This window comes from Sturnus vulgaris, chromosome 3 (genome assembly GCF_052056855.1).
Source record: "Sturnus vulgaris isolate bStuVul1 chromosome 3, bStuVul1.hap1, whole genome shotgun sequence".
NCBI lineage: Eukaryota > Metazoa > Chordata > Aves > Passeriformes > Sturnidae > Sturnus > Sturnus vulgaris.
This window is the reverse complement of record NC_142245.1, coordinates 61304633-61330485: the sequence shown is the minus strand read 5'-3', so window position 1 is coordinate 61330485 and position 25853 is coordinate 61304633. Positions and strand designations below refer to the sequence as shown.

Below are 25853 nucleotides of genomic sequence, written 5' to 3'. Positions count from 1 at the left end.
AGAAACATCCTTTTTCTTGGTGAACTATGTATTGGAACCACGTTTGATCACTGAAGGTTCCAGTTTCTAAGCTCTCATTATAGGTTCTCAGCTGTGCCACAGCCTCTGGATGGGACAAACATCTATTACTACAATTACTGGTGCAAAAATAAATAAATACAAAAGCAAGTCTGAGTATAACCAAACACCATCATATCATATCATATCATATCATATCATATCATATCATATCATATCATAATCATATCACATTATATTATATATCATATCATGTTATACAAACTATAGATATTAAAAAAATAAAGTGGGTCTTATATATAAAAAGAAATCCTCACACTACTTGACAGTAAATAAGTAACACTGATTTTAATCACAGAAGAAAGATTGAGGAACTCAAACAAACCTGAATGAATTTATATTCCGCATGAATTTATATTTAAGAAATGCATCTTGCTGGTTTACTCTTGCTGAGTATCTCAGCATTAAAAGCAATGACTTGTGAAACTTCAAGTAATTTTGAAGGTATAGCAGAGCCCACATACCAGCTTTTCAAATTTGTTAAGGATCAACAAACTGGAAGAAATAATTTGACAGCTACGGTCGAGAATACCTCTTCATGACATTTCTAAAACCATATTTCCTCTTTTGTTTAAGAAAAGTTCCTTCCGAGGCTTATATTTTTCAACAACTGGAGCCAAATATATTACTCTGACTGTTGCTGATGAAAGAAAAGTATTTTTAACTATACTTTCTGCTTCAGCATCCAGTCCTGACTTTTTAAACATATGTTGAGAGGAAAGAGCAAGAGAGAGAGTGCTCTTTGACACTCTGGGTACCAGCAGAGAAACCGTCTGTTCATTAAAATTTGGAAACAACATTTAGACAGCTGTAGCTATGTTAGAAAAGTCAAAAAACTTTCTCATGGTTCTATGTTAAAAAAAAGCTGTGGAGAAAAGAGATAAGAAGAGAGCAGGACAGATCAAAGGAGGTATTTGATGGCCTGTATTACCCAGTACAGAATTACATACAAATGACTAAATGAATACTTCAAATACTTTTATTTTTTTGTTCTATTTTATTCAAACAGAAACTGAAAACAGAGAGGCCTAAAGACCCTACTATTAAAAATTTATTATAAAAAAAGTTTCTTCTAGAAGTATCTTGGATTATATGGAATTGTGGGTTAAAATAGCTACGAGGGATTGACTAAAAAAGTTTTTTATATCTCCAAACATTTAATCAATTTCAGCTGTAATAGAGATAGGTCTCACATATCTTTAAAAGCTGATATTAAGAAAGTTCTTTGCAAACTGAAGACCCAGAGAAATAGTGTAGAACAAGGCAGAGGAAAAGATGATTCACCTCAAAAGAAAATTATTGTGTGTCTCGTACAAAAACCTTTTCAACTCCAGTGAAAATATTCCCTTTAAATGACAGTGCACCATATTGATCAACAGAGAATTGGAAACACCACAGTAAGAAGAGATAAAGTACAATTTAACACAATAGGAGCAGACAGAAAATTGCAGATCTTCACAAATTGGCTAAAGAGCTGTAATATTTAACTAACAGACAAGGAATTCCATTGCAGTAATGAATTACAAAGAATAGCTGAGAAGTACTGGAAAAACAGAAGTATCAAAAGCTTCCTAGCACTGTAAAAGTCCTATTTTCCACAAAGGAAAGACAGAGACATCTAGTTTGCTATCAGCCATGTTTGTATTGCAAATCATGAGAGTTAATTTATAGATTTACAAATTCTTAATTTGATCTTGGGAATGCTACAGCATCTGAAATTTTTTCCCTCATCCCAACCTGTACTCACCACAATGCTGTTTCTTAAGTTCAATATGCAAATGACCCTTTTATATTTGGTTCATAAGCATTGAAGAAGGCCTCAGTCAAAAAGGGCATCTTGCTGAGTGAAAAATGTAGGATCAAATCTCTTCCATTTTTCAGGACGTGGTATTCAGATACCATATGAAGTGGTGAATAAAATATGCCTGGTGTTATATAAAATATATCTTTCTTCAAACCTCAAAAACAATTTTTAGTTTTTTTTAAACTTGATTAACCTGGATTGTTTTGATATCTTTCATGACACCATCTTTCTCTCTTAATGACCTACTGCAAAGGTGAGACTGTGCTTCACTAGGTGTTTGCTGCTACTGCTGAAGTGGGGCTGTGTTCATGCCATTTTTAAAGAAAACATCTTTTCATTATAAAATCTGAAAAACAGATGCAAGCCAGAGTTCCATTCTTCTCTCCCCAAACACAATCTGCTTTTAAGCTGCAAATCAATCCAACATGTCTCAGATATCTGCCTCCAGCTGACTTCTCCCTTTAAACATAAACAGTGCAGATTCCCAAGGCCTGTTACTCTGACAACCCTGCAATGCCATCCTTTAGACTCTCCAAGCTCTGCAAATCTTCGTTCCATCACAGCTTGAAATGGACCAGTCTATTTTCACTGCCCAAGATATGGAAAGCTATAAAACCAGCTTCCACGGTAAGCTCATCAGCTTATAAAATTGTTTCAGTATGACCTAAGCACCCATCAATGAAGCAGATAAGTTGCAGGTTTTAACATCTTATTTTCTTTGCAATCTAATTACTCAGTGCTGTTTCACATCAATAGCTGGGGAGGAAAACTCCATTAATTTTTGTAGTGACTCAGGCTGAAAAACTGCTGGCCCAGTAGAAGAAGATGTGACTACATGCACTTGTATGAGGCACACCAAGTGTCTGACAGATGGCCTTTTGGCATCTTTAGCTACCTAGTGATATGAAGAGCAAGCACTTCCAAAAGGCATTGGTGCAAATCACCAAACTCCAACATATGAAAAAGTGTGCAGGGGTGTATGTGCTTAACGAGGCCAGCCAGTTACCATCTTTAGGAGGGTAACATTTGTTTTTAGCCACAATTCCAAAATTTTCCAATGCCCTGCCATAAAGCAGAGAGATATCCATTCTTCATAGCAATGGTAACCTACAAAAAGGCCATCACTTGTTGCAATAATTAACAGATACAGGCTATACATCCAAAGTCTTAAAGACTTTTTTTTTTAATTAGAGGAGAAGGAGAGGCATTAATAATTTGATGTGTTGGAAGCTGAGTGCTTTTTTCAGCCTTAAAAACAATGCAAAGAGAACACAGTTTATTTTAAAAGGGGCTAATCGCATGCCTTGCTAGCAGCAAACACGATGTGCTGTTTCCATAGAAACAGAGGTTGGTATTATTAAAAGAAGAGAGGCTTTCTGTGGCTGGATCCCCTGAGGGACCCTCATTTACAGCTAGTATTGGGTAAACTGGGTAAGTGAGTTTTACCACCTGTTGTTAAAGATCGTTAGATATGCCTCTTTAAAGCTTTATTAACTCTCTGCTAATTCATGACAGGAGTGTGAGGAAAATCATTACCCCCTGCCTATAGGTTCTTCTGGAAGAAGATTTACATTAGAAATCCAAGCCAAAGTCATATCCTCCTTTAAGCTGAGTTGGCTTTGAAGGATGTTACTTGCCATTATCCGGTGGAAGAACAGAGACATAATTTTTTCTCCATCTCACAACCTGAATATTTTCCTCCTGTTGAAGACTTCAAAGACTATATGCCTGAATAAAGAGAACAAGAGGAAATTTCTGAAACCGGAAAATCGAGTAGTAGCAAACTGACCAGGCATTATTTCAGAAAGTTACTGAAGATTTAAAACTAAAGTTATACATCTGGCTATCTATTGACTCATAGGTCCTGTGCTTAATATACCTTTTAATGCCAGGAGGTACTTTCAGATGTGATAACGTTCAAGCCTATTTTTGTCAGTGCTCACTGATTTCTATACACTGATGTTGTTAAAGTCATTGCTGCTCTTGGCCTTTTCACCTTTCAGGACTGACAGAGTAAATGGCACATTGGGAAAAGTATGGGAAAGACCTCCCCATCTCCATTCTCTAAACACAGTATGCTAAGTGCTAAAAAAACAGCTGATCATGTTATACATAAAAAATTATAAGGCTGGTTTAGTGAGATGGGACTGGAGCTAAACATTTTTTATTATAACTTTTCTTTCCATTTTAAAGCATAATTTGTTCATATCTTCTGCAACTCCTAAACTGAGCTGCCCATGTTTTCTGATTGCACCTGAGGCCATAAGAAACAGTGGGCTTGGTAAAGGACATGTTTTTACTGAATATGAAATTCCACACAAAGAAGATGAGCAACTTTTGCCAGATACAGGAACCATCATGCTCTGGCTATTGTTTCAGGATTTGTACATAATCCAGATATAAATGGTTTGAAAGGCTTGATATAAAACACAGGTCTGGACACAGCAATATTAAAAAAATCTTAGAGCTAGTGTGGGACACTTCAGAAACTACAAATCTCCTTTGTACAAATCTCCTTTGATTCCCCCTTATTTTTTGTTGATCTAAAGTGATACATTTTTAATGATTCCACTAGGACAGGAGGAGCTGGCATCACTCTGTCAGCACACTGATTATGGTGCAAGAACTTCATATCTTGATGTTGCTTGATTTCAATGTATTTCAAGAGAAAAAAAAACAAAAACAAAAACAAAACAAGAACAACAACAACAAAACCCCAACAACAACAAAAAGCTGCTTTGAAATATCTGCTACAGAAGCCAGATTATCACTTGTTTTGTTTGCTGTCACATTTGAAAATGAGATTCATAGAAAGACAAATTATTTATATATTTAGAAGCTTCTACTCTTCAGTGGGAAACAGAAAGTCACCCTGCACACAGAAAGGACATATACAAATTTTGTCTCTTCTTTTGCTCTCAAATAGCTTCTCTTTACCCTCAGTTTACCAGGGCAGTTAGCCAGCATTGTTCCTAAAGCTGCCTGTTGCAGCAGGAGTCATCTCTTTAGTCCTCCTTCCTCAGCATGACGACCTCAAAGAGAACCCCAGTAAGCTCTTCAAAATGCAAATTAAAGTTGACAAAGGCCAAAGACTGGAAATGCTGATGCAAATGGTAATGCAAAAGAACTTGGGTAAATAATAACTATGGAAAGAAACTGAGACTTGTACCCACTCTGCATTATAAGATCTACCCAGACTGGAGAGACTTGGTGAATTTTGCATGGCACTTCACCGTACCTGCTGGTTTCTGCTCTGAGGCTGCCAGTTATGGGTCAGAGGGATGAGTAACAGAAGTGAGGGTCCTTCGGGAGCAAGAAGAGAGCTAGTTATCAGAAAACATCTAATTTCTTGCTGTGAGGTATGCAAGCTGAGGTCAAGTCTCTGTTCAGAAAAATGGCATCAAGAAAAAGCAATATAATATGTCGACAAAAGAGAGAAAGAAAGCGAGCAAGCTGCAGTAATTTCAGAAGAGATAACTTTATGCATACACAAATGTATAAATGCCAAGTATATGTGTAGCGCCTTCAGCAGGAATGGAGAGTGAACTGAGACTTAGCTGTGTGTGCTTGGACATCCATCCAAGCTCTAAGAAAGGTGGGCAGAATGCAGATGAGCAGATGTGTGTGTTTAACACTTCTGCCTGCTCAGTGTCTGTGGGTAAGTGAGCAACACCTCCAGCCAGCAAAAGCTGCCCCAATCTGTGCCAACCAGCTGCTGCTTGCAGATGTGCAGAGGAAGCACCGAGCACCCACCAGGGACAGCTGGGCTCTGCACACCCCTGCAGGGGCACAGTGGAGAAGCCACCCCACAGGAACACGGGGGTGTGCCCAGACAAATTACGGGCAGGTATCAGGTGTAGGGGATAGAGTAGCCTGGCGATCCAGGTGAGCACAGTTTAAACCGTGGAATTCCAGTAGGGACATGTCCATGCAGGTCTGCCCTGGAGAAAGGTGGCACACAAAGTGAAAAAGAGAATGAAATAAATCTGCCTATCCTTTCAAAAGGACACCCTTCAGGTTTAATTTTACATGAGAAAATTTTCTTAGGACAAAGTGAGGGAAAACTCTCTTGGGAAATACATGATTTAATTTTCAAAGAAAAACACCAAACATAGCAGAACAAAATTTAGAATTTAAAAAAATCAAGCATTTGACATTTAGGGGAAGCCTGTACAACCTTAATTATTTCACTGTATGTCTACAAACTATGACACACCTTTATGATGTACCTTTTTTTCTAACATTCCTCTCATTCAGCACAAGATTCTCGTGCAGCTACTAGCTATTTAATATTTGCTTTCTTCTTGTTTTTCAGAGTGCAGCTCACCAAATGTCATTTACTGCACTCCATAGCCTCATCTGAAGGTGGAATTATGCCCTGTAGGCTGCATTTCACCTCACTATGGTACCTGAGTGCCTCTTAGATCTGAATGTATTTCTTTAATACCCATGCAAGGTAAGAGGGAATAGTTATCTCACCTTCCAAGATGAGAACCTGGACATGGAAATTAGTTTCCTAGGAGGATTTAGGATGTAATTTGTAGCATCTGCTTTTTAAATGCTCTGCCATTTAGTGCCTGGCCCATGACAAACAGAGAAAAGAACATCCTTGGCTAATCAAGGAAAAGTATTGGCAAGAGGGGAGCAGACTCAGCACTGTTTTTCCAAGAGTGAGAGATTTCCATTCCCCTCGAGATTCACTGTCAGAGACCCTCATCTGGGATTAAATGAGAGCACCAGACGATGGATTCAGTGCCATTCTTCCTGTGTTCCATAGTCTGTAGGTAACAGTTTTTATCTACACTAGAGAAAATAAATGTAAATCATCCTTCTACATAACTAGATTTAATTTGGATCAAACCTAATTAGATATGACAGTAATGAAATTGAAAACAAATCTATCATGTCATAACATCACCAGGTATTGCAGTACTTGTAGGTTTATGTGAATCATGGTTTAGAGGGTGTTTTTTACTTCTCAATCCCCTCTGCTCTCCTACTGCTACATTCTTGCTGTGGAGCTGGGATCTGATTCTGTGGGGTTTTTTGCTAGGAAACTCTTCCCTCTTCCTCCCCTCAAAGGCCAGGGATTTTCAAACTGAGAAATGTTTTCTGGACTTCTGACACGTGGGTGCAAGAAGGGAGCCCTCTTCCCTGTGCAGCAGCACTACCTGGAAAAACAAGAGGGCTGAAGTCAGGATCCAGCAGGTTTGGGCAGCACAGGAAGGGGCTGGGCCCCTAGCACAGGATTTCCAACTGGAATTACTGACAGTTCAATATCACAGCATAATAGAATGCATTTATTATCAGAAGGCATTTCTTTCTGTGGCATTTATATACTATCCAAAACTAGTTTCAGCTGCCAGTCTTGCCCAGTGAAGCTCATTTTATGTAACTACTCTTCACCAGACCAGGAACTACAACCTACCATTCCTATCTCCCTGATGCTGGCCTCAGCATCCAGAATCTCTCCCTTTTTATTAGAAATTTTGAATCAGAGCAGAGTCTGTTTTGCAAACCCAGATGAGGCTAACCTGTGGAGCAGGATTCATGCAACTCAGAAGTTTCAAGTTGTAAGTTCAAGTTGTGGTTCTCTACATAAGTGTAGCAAAAAGGTCGAGCTATGAACATCCTCTGGCTGCTACACCTCTTGATATCTTCTTGCACATTTCCCTTAGGATGTAGGCAGATATTTTAAAGTAAAGAACTTTTAGTAACCTTGACTGGCCATATTATAATGCCTACCATCTTTTTTCACCATATTTGGCTTTATACATGGAAGGACAGCTCCTATTTAATTCACTTGAGCTTGATGTGTAAACCTGGAGTAATATGGTGAAATAAGCAGAATTACGGGCAGAGCTGAAAAGATGAACAAGCAATTGGGAGTCTCATGCAAATTCTCACAAATTATTCTATCTAATGACTTTGGAGACAAAAATAGATATCTGAAAAATTGCCTTTAATGTAAACTGAAGCTTTGAACTCCACAGCAGTACTTGTTGCAGAGTAAAGATCTTGTTAGGTTGGTATATCTTGAATTTTAGTACTTGCCATGTAAAGACTCTTGAAGAAGATACTTGAAAAGGAGTGAAGTAAAATTAAAAGGGAGATACCATGACTATAAGTCTGACATGAGGGACATGACATCATAAGGTATGTCAAGAAACTGAGAAAATTCTCTGGTTTTTAAAGACAGTAGTTAAAAATACTTTTTGCAGAATATTAAATGACACTGAGATAGGCTCGACCCCAAAACAGAACCTCCTTAGCACTGTGGGATGATGGAAGAAACCAACAGACATTTTAAGAAAGGGCTCGGTGAGGGAAATGCTACTTGCCCTGCATATTTCCAATTGCCCTATTGCATCAGTGCTTTTGGAATAGGGAAAAAATGATTTCACTAGTAGAAAAGTGCCAGAACAGGGGGAGGCAGCTTCACAGAAAAAAAGAAGTGGTGAAACACTGTGTTTGGAAAGTGATGATATTTTCATTCCAGTCTTCTACTGCAAAAAGTGAGATGCAACTAAATGCTCTGCTCCATGGAAAAGCTGAGCAAAACCCCTGATCATAACTAATAGTGTCTTGTTAATGTGCAAAAAAAGGTATACCTTCATCTGAAAACAGCATCTTCTTCCTCACCCAAGTTGTTGAATATGTAGTTTCTGCTGGTTTCAGTGGCATTTTAGAAAAGTTTCAGTTTGTTTCTTTTCTTCAGAGTATACCAGCAAGATGAACACAAAATTCTCTCTCCCAACAAGAATCAGTTGCTCATGCAGACAGGGGACTACTCTATTGCAGCCAAAGGGGAGCTTTTCTATCACCCTTTTTTGCCACACCTGGCTGATCTTGACCACAGGAATTGTGGTCTCCTCAGGCCTGAGTTTCATGTGCTATCTGCACAAAGAAGAATCAGGCCAGTAAAGTTTACCCTGTAAACGATTTAAGTGAATTTGTTTTGATTGGAGCAAATAAAGGTGGAGTTTACACAAAAAGCAGTTCACACAGCAAGAAGTAAACAAGCAATTCAAAAGTCTGATGGACAGTAATTTTCCATAGAGGAGCAATGCTGAGTGAACTAAGGACAAGTGGCCCTTCCACTTTTCCCACCTGGTTCAGACCAGAGCAGCTACTGACAATCAGATCACACACTGTCTCTTGCAGAAAGACCTGCGCTTTTAGAGCCTGAGTTAGGGGTTTAAAGCTACCCAATTAGGCAATTTGGGGAAATTATTTTTTTATGCAATGATTATACTTGAGTCACCAAATAACAAAAAATCCATATCTTCCTATGTCATTTTTATGCAACAGATCTGTGTTTTGCTACCACCAGAAATGTTCAGAGAGCTAATGTGGTGTGACAGCAGTCCAAATGAAATTAATTTGCAAACTGTTATAGTAGCTTGAGGTTGACAAGAATTTCTTCCCAGCTGGAAGCTGTAGAGGAAGAGCTTCACAGATCACTTGGCCAGCTACATGCCCCATTAAACATCACTGACTGATATCAGTGAAGGCTTATCAATCACCAGAGTCCCAGGGACTGCAAAGAGATTAGGAGTGGTACAGTTTAGTATGGAAAATAAAATCCCTGGTGGATTTTCTACATTCTCCAGTCTGCTTTGGTTTGTAGTGAAATTTTAATAGGACTTCAAGGAAAAACGATGGAGAAGGAATGAGAGTGCATTTCTGCCTTTTCTCACCTAATCCCTTCTCTAATGCTTTAGGAAATTACTGGCACAACCAGATTATCAGAGTAACTTCTCTGTAACTGCAATTTGTCTGCTAGGGAAGGCATTATACTTTGGTATGAAACAGATGCTTTCCTTCTGTTACCACAGACATATATGGCCATAATTTTGCCCTGATTTCACAAGATGAAGACAGAAAATGCTGTAGCGTTACTCTATTTCATAATGGCTAAAATTAAAGTAAAACCTTAATGACTGAAAACTGTGAAGCTTTTCTTTCTGATGCTCTCATAGATAAGCTGTCAATTGCTTGGATTTAGCAGCAGCAAAAAGTTAGGACCTTTTATTTACTAAATAAGCAGCTTTCATGCTTAAGCACATACTATAATATTAAACTTTTTACTGTTTGTAAACTATGTATAGACAGAAAAGTTAAATGAAAATAAATCAAAACTTGAATGTTTCACAAATAAAAGCCAAAATCCCTTTATCGTGTTTTTTTGCAGTCCTTTCTTTCAGCTGGAAGATGAAATCCCAAAAAAAAACTCAAATAAGAGATTCTAGTATGCAGCAATGAAACACTAATTGCATGTCTATAAAAGGTCAAAAGTCATAAAACCCCCTAAGCTATCTATGAGTTTTCTGCTTGAAAAGAAGTCTGAACCTGGGACTATCCATTTGCATCCCTGCAATGTTAATTTCAGAACATGAATAGAAACATGAACTCCTAAGGAACAGATGTCAAGTGAATACCCTCCTGAATCAGTGACAACAGCTTGTTTGGGAAAATACAGCTGTACTCCATGTCAGCAAGCAGAATGACCACTGGCCAATTACCAAGTTAGTTTACATTCTGGAGCAAACCTAGCCAGGATTTCTAGGAAGAATCATATTTAATAAAAGAGAAAACATGCTGAATTAAAACGAGTGAGTTCTAATGCCAGTAACTGATTCTGCATATTATAAATATCTTCCCAATCACTGCTAAGGCAACATTTTCTTATCTACAAAGCATCTGGTCTGTGTACAGGCACAGCTGCATTTCTTTGAAGTTCAACAACACATCATTTTACCATTCCAAAACCAAAACAAGTAGAATTTACTAAAAAAATCCCAAACTTGCAGAAATGACTGTCTGATCAAAATGGATAGAACTGAAGTGGTATAATTTTTTAATACAGAGTAAATTTCTAATGCTCTTCCCAGTTTGAACTTGTGGTTTCAGAGTCTTTTCATCAGTATCAGTACACTCAAAACTGAAAAGATTTTCAATTTAAGACAGTAGAAGAAAAGAAGTCTTAACAAATGTCAGATCTTTCAAGTTGAAGATGAAGTGTGTTTTAAAGATCAGTCTAGGAAACCTGAATAAATGAGCTCACTGAAGCACCTACCTCTTCCTATTGGCTTTACTTCTAAATGTACCCTTTTCATGAAGGAAGAAGGCTGTGTGAGCATTAATGCACATAGCCATAGCATAAGGAGATACATGTAGCTGATATTCTTCTACTTCCATGAAAAATGTGGAAGTCCATCCATTTCAAGAGCTGTCACACAGTCTCACCATTTGAAGTGTGTTACATCTATGCTTGATGTCTCACGGCATCTGACCCAATGGTTTTGGGTGTAAGGCAGTGAGGTTTCTCTCCTTCACAGCACACAAAAAATGGAAGAAGAACCAAACTGAAGAACTGATTGCCCTCAAGTTTTCACAGCAGTAATCGTTTCAGAAAGTTTTGACCAGACTTTTCAAAGTAATTTGATGTGATTGTACTTCTAACCTCAACTCCAAATGAGCTCACCTCAGAAAGCCGTGAACAAGTGACAAATGGAAGTTAAATTCATACGACTGCCTGATAAAGATATGCATGATTGCCATGAAAAAAGAAGCCAGTCTGAGCCTTTATTTGATGTAATTTAGATATGTTTTAAAGTCTCTTCTAAAGGCTCCCTTTTTTTCCCCAAAAAAATGTATAACAGAAAGACTGAAACATGTAGCTTCAAGCATGACATTAATTTTGTTCCAACTATACTGACTACATAGCAAAAGCTCTTGAGAGTTCTAAAATGTGCACCTACATTCTTTAGTATGGATTGCAGAAGCATGCTTGATATTGAAAACAGAAGAGAAAATCTTTGATAAAATACATATTTAAAGGATAATTAAATTTAAAATATTCTTAGGCGATATTTTCCCATTTTTCAAATTCTTCTCCTTAGGCAGTAGAATGTCATTTAACTTTTCATAATAAAGGCAAGATAACATTTCTGTGTATAGCAGTACTTTTCAGTTTTTCAGGACTAAATCTCTTGTCACACTGAAGGAATTATTCATCATAACTGAAACACAATCAAAATCTCACCTATTTTTTATTGCTTATAATTGATTTAGGAAAAAAAAAGAGAAGCTGAAGGAAGCTTTTCTTTAGAAAAATGTGACGAACATCTAATTAATGCACGAGCATCTAGAAAAAGACCTGGAATCAGCAGCCATTTGCACCAGGTACATGTAAGATACAGTAGTGATGATACTGCATAATTGCACCTGGAAAAGGCCAAGCACATGCATTTACAAGTGGGAAACAGCTGAGTGAGTTGGCAGGATGCTCTGTGCCCACTGGGAACACCCCCAGCCTGGCGAGCGTGTCTGCAGTGCCCTGCTCAGGTCTCTTCAGCAGAGCAAGAGGACTGGTGCGTGACTTTTGGCTGCTCCCTGTCAAAGAAATGTAGAAATGCAGCATTTCCACATTCATATACAGAGATCTAAAAATTCTGCCTTCTTAGAATAAAAATCCCTGTAGAAATGTACCATTCATGTTTGCTGAATGTCCCTTGGACACTCTTTAAAAACTGTCTGAAGAGAAAGAAAAAGACCAAGAGACTCTGAATTTTGCTTCAAGATGACAACAGAAATTATGGGAAGCATTTGAATTTTAGTCACTTCAGCATTAGTTCGGAAAAAAAGATTCACTGACTAATGGAATTATAGTGGATCTATATCAGCATAATTGAGTGGAATTTAGTCTTATGCATTATAATGTGGGCTAATCTGTTTTTTTTCTAAGTCATAAATTAGGACTTATCCAACTGCTCTCTAACAGCTCATGAAGTATTTTCCTCTTTTGAAGAAAATTAACAACAGGTAAACTTGCATACACGGCAAATCAGTAACAGTTTGCTAAAATTTGCTATGAGAAAGTAATTTAATGTCTCTTCAGCAAATATTTGGAACTACTTGCTAACTCTCATATAAGTGATACATACCCAAGTGCAGTCTGGGTGACAATATTAGGCTATACTGAACAGACTTACACCCACAGATGGGTTCATTACATTTTGCATATGCTGGTTATGTAGCATTTAGCTGGAAAAATCCTTTGGCAGTGCTGAGAAGGAGATTTATATTACAATAGTCACTTAACACTCACAGTACTGTACAGAAATAAGCCAAGAACAGAGGGGGAGGAAGAGGAAGGACTGAAATAATTTCTGCATGAAAGAATGCCAAGTATTAAAACTATAATTTTTTTAAACTCAGGCTTTGGATTTTCTCTGGAGATTTTTTATTAAAACATTACTTGTACCTAAATGAAATAATCAATATGCCATAAAACTCTCACTTGGGTGTGCCCTAAACATCCTTTTATTCACACAGTGAATGAAACCTTAAGTAAGACCACTCAAGTATGTTCAAATGTGGAGGATCTGATGCTCAAAAATTTGCTGTTTTGCTCGACTCCTTGAAATCAGCTTTTAAAGACAGGATGTAACAAAGTTCATGAACTATTTAATGTATACTGATCTCAAATGCGGGGGCTGATCACAACTTGCTGAAAATCAGCCAAGGCATTTACCAGTTGGTGCTTCCCAAGAAGACTTAGGAATTTAGCTGGAAAACAAAACATTGGCATGAAAGCTCATACTGAGTAGTGTTGGATTTTGGATAATTTTCAGTTTCTGGCTTTTTCAACAAAGTTAAAATAAAATGAAAAAGGTCCTTTCCTTTTCCTATCAGTTCCAGTTAGTAGCATGAATAATAGAACTAATCCTGGTTCCATTTGTGCCACATTAGCAGATAAATGCCCAAAAGCACAAAGGAACAGAAGAGGTGACATTGTGTAACTCGATAAAGAAAAAATTCTGTAGTATTCATACTTAAAAATACATTTTTGGTATACAGAATACAAACATAATCTGGTATACCTTACTACACTTAGAATGGTACTTATATCTGTAGTCCTCTGCACCTGAATTTACAGAAATGTGGTACAGCACAAACTGTAGGATATAACTACACTGAACATTTGAATGTGCAACAAATTTTCTGTAGAATTCCAGTCACAGATCTGTGGACAAAGGAAGCTATTTAAGTTTAAGGAAACTATTTAAGCCCTCCCAGAAGGAAATTCTAAGTCAAAGCTATTCACACTACCCATGGGCACTCACACCAGTGGCTGCAGTCCCTGGGAGCCCACACAAAAACTTAAAAATGCAAAATTTGCACCATGTAGCAACTGGAGACAGTATTTATTCATAATAGGGCCTTTTCTTCTTCCATTTGTCCATGAAAAATTGAATGAAAAGGAGAAAAGAAAAAAAAATTTAAAAAGACAAAAAATTGCTTTTAAAAGTGCAATGAGAGACCTGTCAAACACAGCAGATTCAGAATGGCTCTCAGAGCAAGTGAACTCTCCTCCACCCTCAGCTTCCTCTCACAGATGCACATTGAAAGCCTGTGACTGAAGCCATTAAGGTAAGGGTGTGACCTGAAATCGTTCCACACGTGTGGGCACACATTTCAAAACATCAAACAGATGGCAGAGGTGAAGAGAAATCATTCTATGACAGTCAGATCTGTACTGATTCTGGTGTGAAGCACAGCCAGGAGGAATCTCCTTCCCCTAAAACCCCTGACATACATGTTATTAGAAAACTATCTTAACAATCATTTCTTATGCACTCATGCAGTAACTTTAGTGTTTTATACATAGTTAGTAAAAGAAAATATATTTCCAGATGCATGTAATCATTTGACACCTATTTTTGACACTAGGAATACATTAAAAAGCTATTTCCATTCTGTTTGATGATACAATATTACAGATGTAGCTGCTGGAGCCCATGTGTCTGTCCTAGGCTTTTCAGTAGTGCTTATTTGGGCAGCCAGAATCACAAGTTCATCTGTTGTGAATAGAAGTGATTTAATTTTGCAAAATTCTGCTCTGTATAACCGGACACTGATGATCCCATCTGATGATCCTGTTTAATCAGTGTCCAAATGTTAGAGACAGAAGATAAATTCTAGGAGCTTTTCTAAATGTTATGATTTGATGAGGGATTTCACTCCTGAGCAGAGCTAGATCAGCAGGCTGGCTAGTAACTTTGTTAATCTTCTAATGCTGATACGTTTCAGGAATCATCTTGGATTAAGAAGGAGCACACCAACTGTTTTTGCATGTGCAGCCTCCCCAAGGCTAATCTATCTGTTCATCTGTTTTGCTTCAGTCCTTTGCTGTCTTTTTCAGTTTCTTCCTTGGGTATATCCCACTTATCCATGCAGCCAACACATGGTCTATGAAAGCTATTTCAAACAGCCCACAAAAACTAGTATATTTCTTTTTCTCAATTGATCAGTCAGAGCAATCCCTGGTGAATTATATGTCAAAGATCCCTTTGAAAATTGATTCGGGTAATGGAGACAGAGTGTGGGTAAATAAATAGCAAACAACAAGAATTGTCTTATTCTATGTTGCATCAAATTAAATTACAATGTCTGTCTCCCTAGTTTTGGTGTTTTCTTCTTTCTCATAATTTTACTCTTCTTTTTTCTCTTTCCTCCCTCTCTGCTTTTCGCTATAACCATTGCAGTCTTCTTCATCTTCCTTTCCCCTAACCCGTTATAGTGCAGTCCTGCTACATCTCCTTTCTTTAGTATTGTTAAACGCTTTTATACATTTTACACATCACACCTATGGCCCCACTCTTAGCCCTTGTCACCCAATGGTGACAAAAGTGGTTTGAACACAATTGAACACAAAGCTTCCCCTCCACAAACAAACTTCAGCTCTGCCGAAGGCTCCCTGAGCATATCCACTATATATCCAATATATATATATATTTTTATATATATTTATATCCACTCATATCCACTTTTCTAAGTGTCTGAGACATCACATCCACCTTTACTTTCACTAAACAGTAAGACTCCAGCCAGGATAGATGACTACTGGGTTAAAAGCATTTAGTAGAGACATCTGCTTTCAGCACCCAGAGTTTCCATGACTTGCTTCATTCACATGGATAGAACTGCTGTCTTGCTCAGCTACAAGAATCTCACGATGCACAAGAGCAGCAGTGGTTAGTGGAGCTGTTGCCCACCCACCAGCACTGTCAGGTATCGTGCTTGTTCTTATCCTTTATTTATTTATACTGGATATTTCGTTCTGTGTCAAATCTACAAAAGACTGGATAAATATATGGATGACAAAGATTTGCACCAGAGTTAAAAAGAAATGGTAAATAAATATTTAAACACCTGGAAGAAAATTTCTAAGGCTTTTTTTATGATCTTGCTAAATAGTTCTGATAACAAATGCATTTATAATGCGAAACATTTGCCTTCATCTTGAGTTCATCTGATCAGGCCACATAAAAGTTTGAACTACTGTGGCAGTGAATCACTAAGCAATACAGCTGTGTTCATTCAAAAATTATCTGTAAACGCATATGCTGCTGATTCACCTTCTGGACAATATTTCAAAGCTACACTATAACTGCAAGCCAATTTTGAAAACACTTCTGGGAGCTACAGGAAATATTTGACAGGTAAATTTTCCTAAACAGTATCTATTATATGGTTTTGAAGCTCAGATTAATGCTCTGAGAGCTTCCCAGGACACATCAGGTCTGATCCCAGGCAATTAAACAAGTCAGGAATTGCAGTTGCCTATAATATAACAAAGTAAACATCTTGTATGGTCCTGCTTGTCTGTTCTCAATTTGACCTGATCAGGTCGTTGGAACAGAGAACCATGGGTTGCTTATAATGTTATTTGTAAGTTCCTGATCAGCTTCAAACCAATATGCCAGGTATAATTTTGATGTAAACAAAATTGCAGTTAACACATGCCCACTGCATAACAATTCCAACCCAGCCAATGACACTGAAAGGTACAAATATTGTAATTTGCTGAAGTAGAAATGCTGCAAGACTAATAAAGCCCTAGTGGTAATTAACAAGACTTCCATTAATTAAATTCTCTTTTGAGTGTAACTTATAGTGCTCTTACTGCAAATGGAAGTTTGTTTAATAGCTATACCAACAGTAAACATCACCATACTTTATTTAATTTCCCATCTTTCTGCAAAAGCAGTATTACAGCTCTTGAGTATCCCAACAACCTAATGAGAAACAACTGGGTTTTTAATATAAAGCAATTTCTTTTGCAGTCATTTGAAGTCTTGAATTGGAGCAATGCATACAGATGTTTGTGTGAAAGAAGATTTCTGTTTTCAATCTGTTATCAGCAAAGATGCACTTTTATAGCTTTATCCATTAGACCAATTATGTTACAGGAACTAATCCTGCATAAGCTGAATATTTTCTTTTTTATTATTCCATTTCTGGTTCCACAGAACAAATCAAAACCATTGAATTAGTTTCATTTGTAGACATTCATAATAGTATAGGTACATTATGAATCCGAGTCTACAGGCTATTTTCAGCTGCATGAGTGTTATCAGCCGTTACAGAGACTTAGAATATTTTGAACAAAGTTTTTGTCTCTTTTGGGTGAATTTTTTTACTTTGAATTTCTTCCAGATTGAAATCAGACTGTTTGCAATTTTTAAAGCATAGTATATTGAAATCACACATAAAAAACCTGTATTTCCACCTAAACAAGTTTTAGACAAGTCAAAGAGAATATTTTACTTAAAAGGTGTGAGTCAAGCTCCCTGCCATTCTCTAAGCAACAGGATAATTACACTGCTCCAAGCATCAAGAAAGGAAACATCAGCATAAAATTCAGCAAGCACTTTCCTACCTTCTTATTGTATCTGTTTGCTTTCACTTTTTACAGTCCAGGCACTTTAGTACTAATACATGTCTTAGTGAGGTGAATTCTATGACAAACACTACTTTATTACTGAGGACAAATACCTTCTCATCATGCAGCTAACATTAGATGTAGCTTTATAAAAGATATGTAATACAGCAAAAATGCAAAAAAGTACTGCTCATCACTATGAGTGGCCAACAACCTTTTTCAGTGAAACGAGGGAAGAGAAACTTTTTGTGCTGTACAAGGTTGAAAATAGGCAATCTGGTACTCATTGAAGGTGCTGAGAGAACTTTAGGATATCCTAAAAGGCTTGTTCATTTTCTTTTCTTCTTGGAATAGCATGAGACAGATTAGCCAAAAGAATAGCCCCTCAAAAGAAGTGGAAGCATCCTGGAATTGTTTGATTTCAAGAGCAACACAATCACTACAGTCACCATTAGCAACAAAAGTCTTGCATTTGATATACTCAAAAGCATCCTTCCGAGATGCTCTCTGAAAAAATGTGAATGGTTTCTGACACCAGTATTTTTGACAAATTGTAAGATTTGAGGGAATGGCCTGAAGTTGTTTCATGGGAGGTTTAAGTTGGATATCAGGAAAAGGTTCTTCTCCCTGAGGGTGGTTGGGCACTGGAACAGGCTCCACAGGGAAATGGTCACAGCAGCAATGTGACAGAGTTCAGGAAGTGTTTGTGCAAAGCTCTCAGGCACCTGGGGTGACTCTTGGGGATGGTCCTGTGCAGGGCCAGGGGTTGAACTCCATGATCCTTTGTGGGTCCCTTCCAACTCAGCATATTCTGTCGTTCTGTGATTTGATTTTCATAATCTCAGCCAAGTGTTGTGAACACACTCTTGTTCTTCCAGCATCCCTCTCAGTCATCTGCTTTTAATCCTCAACAGCCTTTGCACAGAACTAATTGTGACAGTGGATTCATCAGTCAAGGCAGATTAAGGGGCTCTCTCTGCAGGTCTTCTGCCTCTCAGAGCTTCGTCCTCTTCTGGCTACTTGAGACATTGAAGGTTTTGTCTCCTTGCAGCCTCTGACACCGATGATGTCAAAGGACAAGGCTGTATTATTGCTCAGAAATATCCTGCAACCTAATTCTGGTGCAGTAAGGGCTGGAGAATCAACATGATATTCCACTTACAAACCCTCTCAGCTGGGCTAATTAACCTAGACAGGACCTTGTGTTCATGTGCAGTGCTTTTGTGCCCAAGGTAGCTTGGATATACTGCCAAGGCACTGCACTATGTCATGGAGAAGCACCCAAAGACAAAACTTGAGAAATTATACAAGATAAAAGACTTATGAGGAAAGAAGAAGCATTTTGTTTCCAAATGCCATGATCAAAATCACTCAACGTAACAAGAAACAAGAAATGGGTCTTCCACTGTCAACCCCATGACATTTTTCAGAGACAAATGTGACAGAACTGCAAAGAAAAGCAGTTTGGGAGGAAACATTTCAAGCTGGATGAACCAGGTTGAAGACGAGATATGGCCTTCAGGAAAAGTTTTTTGCAAGTAGATTTTAACATCTGTAAGAAAACAGATTAATCTTTTCCTTTATTACATAGGTTCTGTAGACTTCTACAGGAAAGAAAATTGCAAGTTTACACATCAAGAATTGCAATTAAATTTCAATTGCAATTAAAGGATTGCAATTGAATTCTTCTTTGCCCCTGCAACTAACAAGAAATTTGGCAACTGGAATTTCTCAAAAAAGCAATTAAATTGCTTTCCATCTGATCTCTACTTTTCCCTCTAAATGGAAACAAAATTGCTTTCCATGTGGAAGATTTTTCATTGAGAAATGGATAGAAAATACATTTCATTTGTGCAACCTGTGTGTTACATTGAAAGATCATTCAAACTGAGTTTTAAAATGTTATAATCTGTCAAAGAATTCTGGGCTCAATGATGTCTTACTCATTCTAACAGTCCCATCTGCTTTCTCAAGTGAATACAGATTAGAAGGACATGGGATTTTAGCTAGAGATTGAGAAGTAGACTTTCAATTCCTAAAAAATGAGAGCTTCCATAATGAGTTTCCATAATGAAGCTCATATGTCTTTACTAAGATTATGCAGGCACAATTATTTTTCCTTTCCTGACATGGTCAGGTGTGCGATTTACTAAAGATCTGGAGAGAATTTTTTTTTCTTTCTGAAGATTTTGCCACTCAAAACGTAAATACTACTTATAGGTTTCATATAGCACTTAGAATTTTGGAGGTATTCATTTTTATACAATAATGAGTCAGATTCTGGCAGGGTAATGTCTGGGTTAGAGCAGATATTATGCATTAAATTATAGATTACATGTATTCTTGGATAATGTAGATTTTTCTGCCCTTTTAAAGCATTATTTCAAACCATCTGAAATCCTGTTGAAACCTACTTTGAAATCCTTTATTTTTATCAACTCATTAGCTAGAAAACATTATCTTATATTTCATAAAATTATTAACTTTCCTCAAAGTCGCTTACATCTTAATACAATAAAAATTTGATCCTCAGCTCCTGTTTGCTGTGTGAGTAATGAGTGGTGCCTATTTATAAATACAAATATTTTGCATTTCATTGCCACCTTTTGCTGAAGATATCAATCACACATTTTAAGGCCAGTATTACAGTTGTCATAGGGAGCAAATGCAAAAAGGCTCTTTAAGAGCTAGTCTGTAAAAAAAATATAAAAAAACCCATACAAGCTAAAAGCCTCAAATCCAACAATGAAGAAACAGGGAACAGACCATTTAATGTATAGTCCTTTGCCTTAAAATGTTTTAATATTTCTTAAATACATATTGTGTTGGTTTCACCTGGGGAAGGACAGACTCAGACTTATTATCCAAAAATTAATAAGTGAACCCTAGACCACACAGAGAACATATTCTGGCTTTGTTTCGGCATGCTCTGATTCTGGTATGGTTTGATTTTGATTAAAAGGGGTAAAACTGAAGTTTCAAGCTGCTTCCTTAAGTTACTTATCATATTAATAAGAAGGCTTGAAAACATACATTGGTCATTGAGAACAAAAACGACAAGAGTTCACTAATGTACTTCAAGTAATGCATCAAAAGGATTTTTATCTTTTTTTGTAAAATTAGGACACATTTAAGATTCATTTAAAATATGTTTTGATTATTTGTTGTCAGACTGTCCCCTTTACCAACATGAATATGCAGTGAGTTATTTGAAATGTCTCTGGCTGTTGCTGCTCAATGCTTTGGCCCTGAAGGTGTTGGATTACTGAAAGCAGCCTGGAAAAAACAATGGGGTCCAACCAGAAATAATATTGATATTAAAGGATACAACAATCTAGGAGAGGAAACTCTTGACAAGAATTAGGGAAGTGGTAATAAGTGCTCTTCACAAATAAAGAAAATTTCACCACAGTTTACCAAGCTATAAGCAACAGAATGCACAAACTGAAAAGATTGCCTGCTTCAGTTCAGGCAATATAACTAACTCCTGGCAATAATTCCAAGTGTGAGTCTTAACAGGATTGTGATCTAAAATAATTCTCACTTTCCTAAATCTGATACCACCTTCATTTTACCTAGCTACTTTTTTTCTATTTGTGTGTTTTTATATACCTGCTTAATTTTTAATTTATAGAGCAAGTATATAAAATTAACTGCAAGCCATCTGACCAAAATCACCTCCAACATTCTGTTATTCCATTAATGATTCAAGGATGTAAATGTTCCTCCTCTTGTGTCTATATTTTTTTTAAATTGTTTTCTCTGCAATCTTACTGTCTAATTTATCGTTCTGACCACAAAAGTTACATCCATTAATCAGGACTTAGATTTATGCCACAGTAACAGCAAAGTGTTCATGCATATTCACTCATTCCAAATATTCTGAGCACGAATGTTCCCTTTGACCACACTGTTCTCAGAATGAATTGAACTCAATTCACAATGTGTTTATTATCTCTAGAAGATAGCTCTAGGATAATGTAGGCCTAGTCTTGTTTTGAAACAGTTTCCTGATCGATTGAAGTTTCACAAATCAGTGCACAGCTCATATCAAGTGTTTATACAGCAGCACTGTAAAGCTCTGTGCACATATGACTCAGGGAGTGATGTGCCAGTAAAAATAGCCCACAGGTCCCTTGAGAAGCAGAAGTTAAGGAGCCATGTAGAAGAAAAAGCCAACAAAACAGGACTAGGGCTGAGCATACTGAGAGAAGTAAAGATGGGAGCTTGAAAGTGCACTGTATAACTTGGTACTCAGAAATGTTTTCACAGTGAAGAGAAGTTACTGAGGGTGCCTGTTTAGATGTAATGAAAGGAAACAATAAACCCAAGGCAAAGTGAGATACAAAGCAGGATTTGAGAGGTTCAAAGAGGAATTTGGCACTCCTGTTGTCTTTCAGTAGGAGACATTTTTTAATGCTCTTTTTCATTGAGTGAGCATCATCACCTCGTCTAGGGTTTCTTGGTAAGTTGAACAAATACATTTGGGTTTCTGTGTAAGTTCTCTTTTTCACCCCAGAAATTTCCAGATGTCTGGAATTTCCAGATGTCCAGAGTCCTGGTGGAGGAGTAGCTTTGGCCAGGCTCCAGACATCTGGAAATCTCAAATGGACAGATACTGCATATGCAGAAATGAATAGCACAAACGTTTTGGGGTTTACTGTGACCTGGACGCACTGACCCCACTGTACAATGCTGTCTGGTGCATGCATACTTGTTTATGTTTAAGACATACAAAAAGATATGAAAGCACTATTTATCTATTGATGAAATATGGTAGAGATTTTATGGAGGTAATTCTTGGAGAGCATAAGAGTTTCAGGGAATATTTGGTCCTGTTCTGAGCAAGAAAAAGCGTAAATAGATATGTCAATGCTGTAATTCACTGTAATACTCCTATTTATAATGATTTGAATTTCTAAAGCATGGATGAGAAAGAAGGAGCATTATCACGGTTTTATTAAAGTCAGAGGACAAGCTGAAGCATCAGGACCTCATTTGTACTCACACTAAAGGAAAAAGATTGTAGATTTTTTTCTGTAAATGTTGTAGTGGTTTTCAGTGATGAAGAAGGAAGACAGGTGAGCTGAGGAAAATCATAGCTCTGCTCATGATTACTCTGAGTATCTGTGTTCACCAATACTATCAATATACCACACAGGAACAGCAGCATTTTCAACCCCAAAGTGAAAAGTGTTGACTTCTTTGGTCGGAGTGAGGAATGAGGAGGATGGAGGTGAGAGGGTAATCATCTATCAGCACACAGCATCTGCATATCAGGAAGAGTTGATATGAAGAAGAGAAAACGTGGAGAATTAAATGGTAAGGCTTACCCCCAGGGAACAGATAAAATGAGCAGAGAGCAGGTTATTTGCTGGCAGCAGAAAGAAGTTGTAGGAAAGAGAAGAAATCACTCTGTGGATGAGAAAAACAACATTCAGTCAAGCAGAGGAGTGGATGTTCTCAAGGCTCCAAAATGTTCTTGGCAAGCCTGGAACAAGCCACCTGTTTCCTTTTTTCCTTTTTTCTTGCTTACTCTTTTTTTTTTTTTTTTTTTTTTTAAGTTGTCTTTCTACCCAGCATTGTTGGGTTAGGTCGGCATAGGTATTTATCCACAATTATTAATCTCGATATTCCATTTGCTGGACATGCCATTCCTGGGCAGTTCTTTGCAGAAACAGCTACACATACATATGTATATTTTTATTGCAGCCCAGTTTGTTTTTAAAATCCTTGACTTGCTAGGCTATGAATAGACATAGGGGAAACCTGAAACTTGTTTTTCAAAGTGCAGTTTACCTATCAGGAGAGCTCACTGGACTTTTCTCCTAATATTGTTTCATGTCAGGGTTAGTCAGGACATGGTGCAGAGGTAAGCACAGGCAGGAGATCTCTCACCTGACATTAGATAATTAGAGATGCAATTGAAATTTTGTTGCTTGGCTCCTCGCAGAAATGTTCAGTGTAGCATGATGTGGAAATTCAGGAAAATTTTAGAAGATTCAAACTCAGATGTGAGAATTGCACAGGAAAGTAAGCCTAAAAATGACAACAAAAATGAAACTAAGAAAAAAATATTGTTTGATCGTGACCATAACCTCCTTGGGTTTCCACTACAGACTTATTTCTTATGTGTAGTTCTCCACACCAGTTCACACTGGGGTTCTTCCGCTTTTCATTTAGTAAACACAGGGTCCATGAAATGCCTTACAAACAGAAAAAAAAAAAAAAAAAAGAAAATTTGATTGAAATACAGTGTGTTTGAGATTGTACCTTATGTCAGGAAAAGGCAGAATTGCAATGTAAACAGTCATGTGACTTTGACCACCAGGAGACCCTAAGCTCAGAACCAGTTTTACCTGCCCTATGGTTTAGAACATACCCCTGAATCTTTTAATTTGCTCTGGCCTTAGATTTGGTGTATAAACCATTGCAAGAACTTGAGAGCTCCAGCCTGTCAAGTGTTCATATTACCTTCTGTTATGGGTTGTTTATGCTCTGGTCCAGAGCACAGGCTCCAGACAAGAAAATGTTCATTTCCTTGCCAAGAGGGAAAAGCAAGGACGAGCCAGCTTCTGCCAGATTTCTATGTGGGAAACTGGAAACCACCTGCCTGGAGAGCCACGGGCTGCTGCAGTGCCTGATTCTGCCTGGGACCACTGGGAGATGGCCAGCAGTGCTGCAAAGAGGGAGCTGGGCATCCTCCCACTGGGAAGGGATCTGTCACCTCCCACCTGGGGACAGCTGTTCCCAGCCCCCTTGCCATGTGCAGCTGAGGCACAGTCCTGGCCCAGGAGGAGGAAATCTTTCACAAACCACCCTGCTTGCTGGCAGGGCTGCTGCCTCTTGTGGGTGTTTTAGTTTGAAGGGAGATTGTTTCTATCTGCTGGTACATCCAGTCCTTGCGTTTATTCAACATGTTCAAGCTTTGTTTTAAACAGTGCAATAAGTCAGCACAGCTGTTTGATTCAAAACAATCTGTTTACTTGCCCACATGTGGCTGAGTAAAGATTATAGGAAATTCAAACATCTAAAAGCAGAAAGTGTGTCAGGGAAGAGAACAATTGAAATGTGCCAGTGCTGGCCATTTATGTCACTGCCGAATCACACAGGGCTGTTTCCTCTTCCATCTTGCTACCCTCACTGCTCAACTGCTCTCAAAGGGAGGGCTTGACATCAAAATCCATCATGTTTCCTTTCCTTTCTTTTTGGGGGAGCAGGAGAAAGAGCCTAGTGAGGCTGCCAATCTGTGTCTGCCATGCTGTGTGTCCCTGTCACAGAGCCATCCTGATGAAGGTGGAGGGCACACGTCACCCTCCAGGCACCTGCTGTGCTTTGGGCTCTCAGGGCAAGAACAGCTGGGGTTTGAAGAGCCCTGCGTTTGTAGAATTAGCACCAAGTCTGTCCTATTTGCTACAGCAATTGTTTGAAAGACCAAGATTCCATGAATTGTCAGCAAATCAATACCTTTCCATAATTTTGCCTCATAGGCAGAAGTGGTGGGGGCATGAGCTGGCCCTTGTGGGTCTCACCTCCAGCTAGAGGTGTCACCTCTTGGGAGACATTGAGGGACTTGGCCCTTCCAGGTTAGATTCAGTGCCTTTACTCCAGAGAGAAGCACCTGCAGAGCCCCAGCAGGTGTGGAGAGACTGATGGGAAACACATCTTCCAGCACAAAGTAAGGAAAATGCAAGACACTTTTCTACTTTAGCCTGGGAACCAGGAATTTGGCAAGGATGAAGCACCTGTGCTGAGAGGACTTCAAACAGTGATGCTGACATTAGAGAACCAGTGACTCTTAGGCCACACTTCATTCCTTAGGCTTTATGTAGATGATGCCTGAAATTCACGGAGCAACCCCAGACTAGAAGGATGCAAAGCTAGTTTACTAAAACATATTCCTGAGTGAAGTCCAATGCAAAAAGTGATCAAATAGAAAATTACCACAGGTTTTTTTAAAACAATCACATTTTGGAATTTTAATGGCCTGGAAACTGGAAAAAAAACCAAAAAACTTCTTGTGGAAAACATTTTGTAAACAGTATAGCTGGATATTAATCCTTGTTGTAAGTACCCACTATATCCACCACCCTTCTGAAAAAATAACAAATCTCCAGTAATGTCTTTCACGTCTGATTCTTCCCCAGTTCAGTCCTGGTGATCTCTATATGAATATTTGTCATAAGAATAATCTGAGAAATCCTTGCAAGGAGAAGCTTGCACTGTTAACACCGTAAG

At 38.0% G+C, this 25853-nt stretch overlaps 1 long non-coding RNA gene across 1 annotated transcript in view; it reads left to right on the top strand.

Moving 5' to 3' along the window:
* LOC148224378 (uncharacterized) overlaps positions 1-25853 on the top strand; it is an 81817-nt gene that overhangs the window by 33478 nt on the left and 22486 nt on the right. The window lies entirely within an intron of this gene.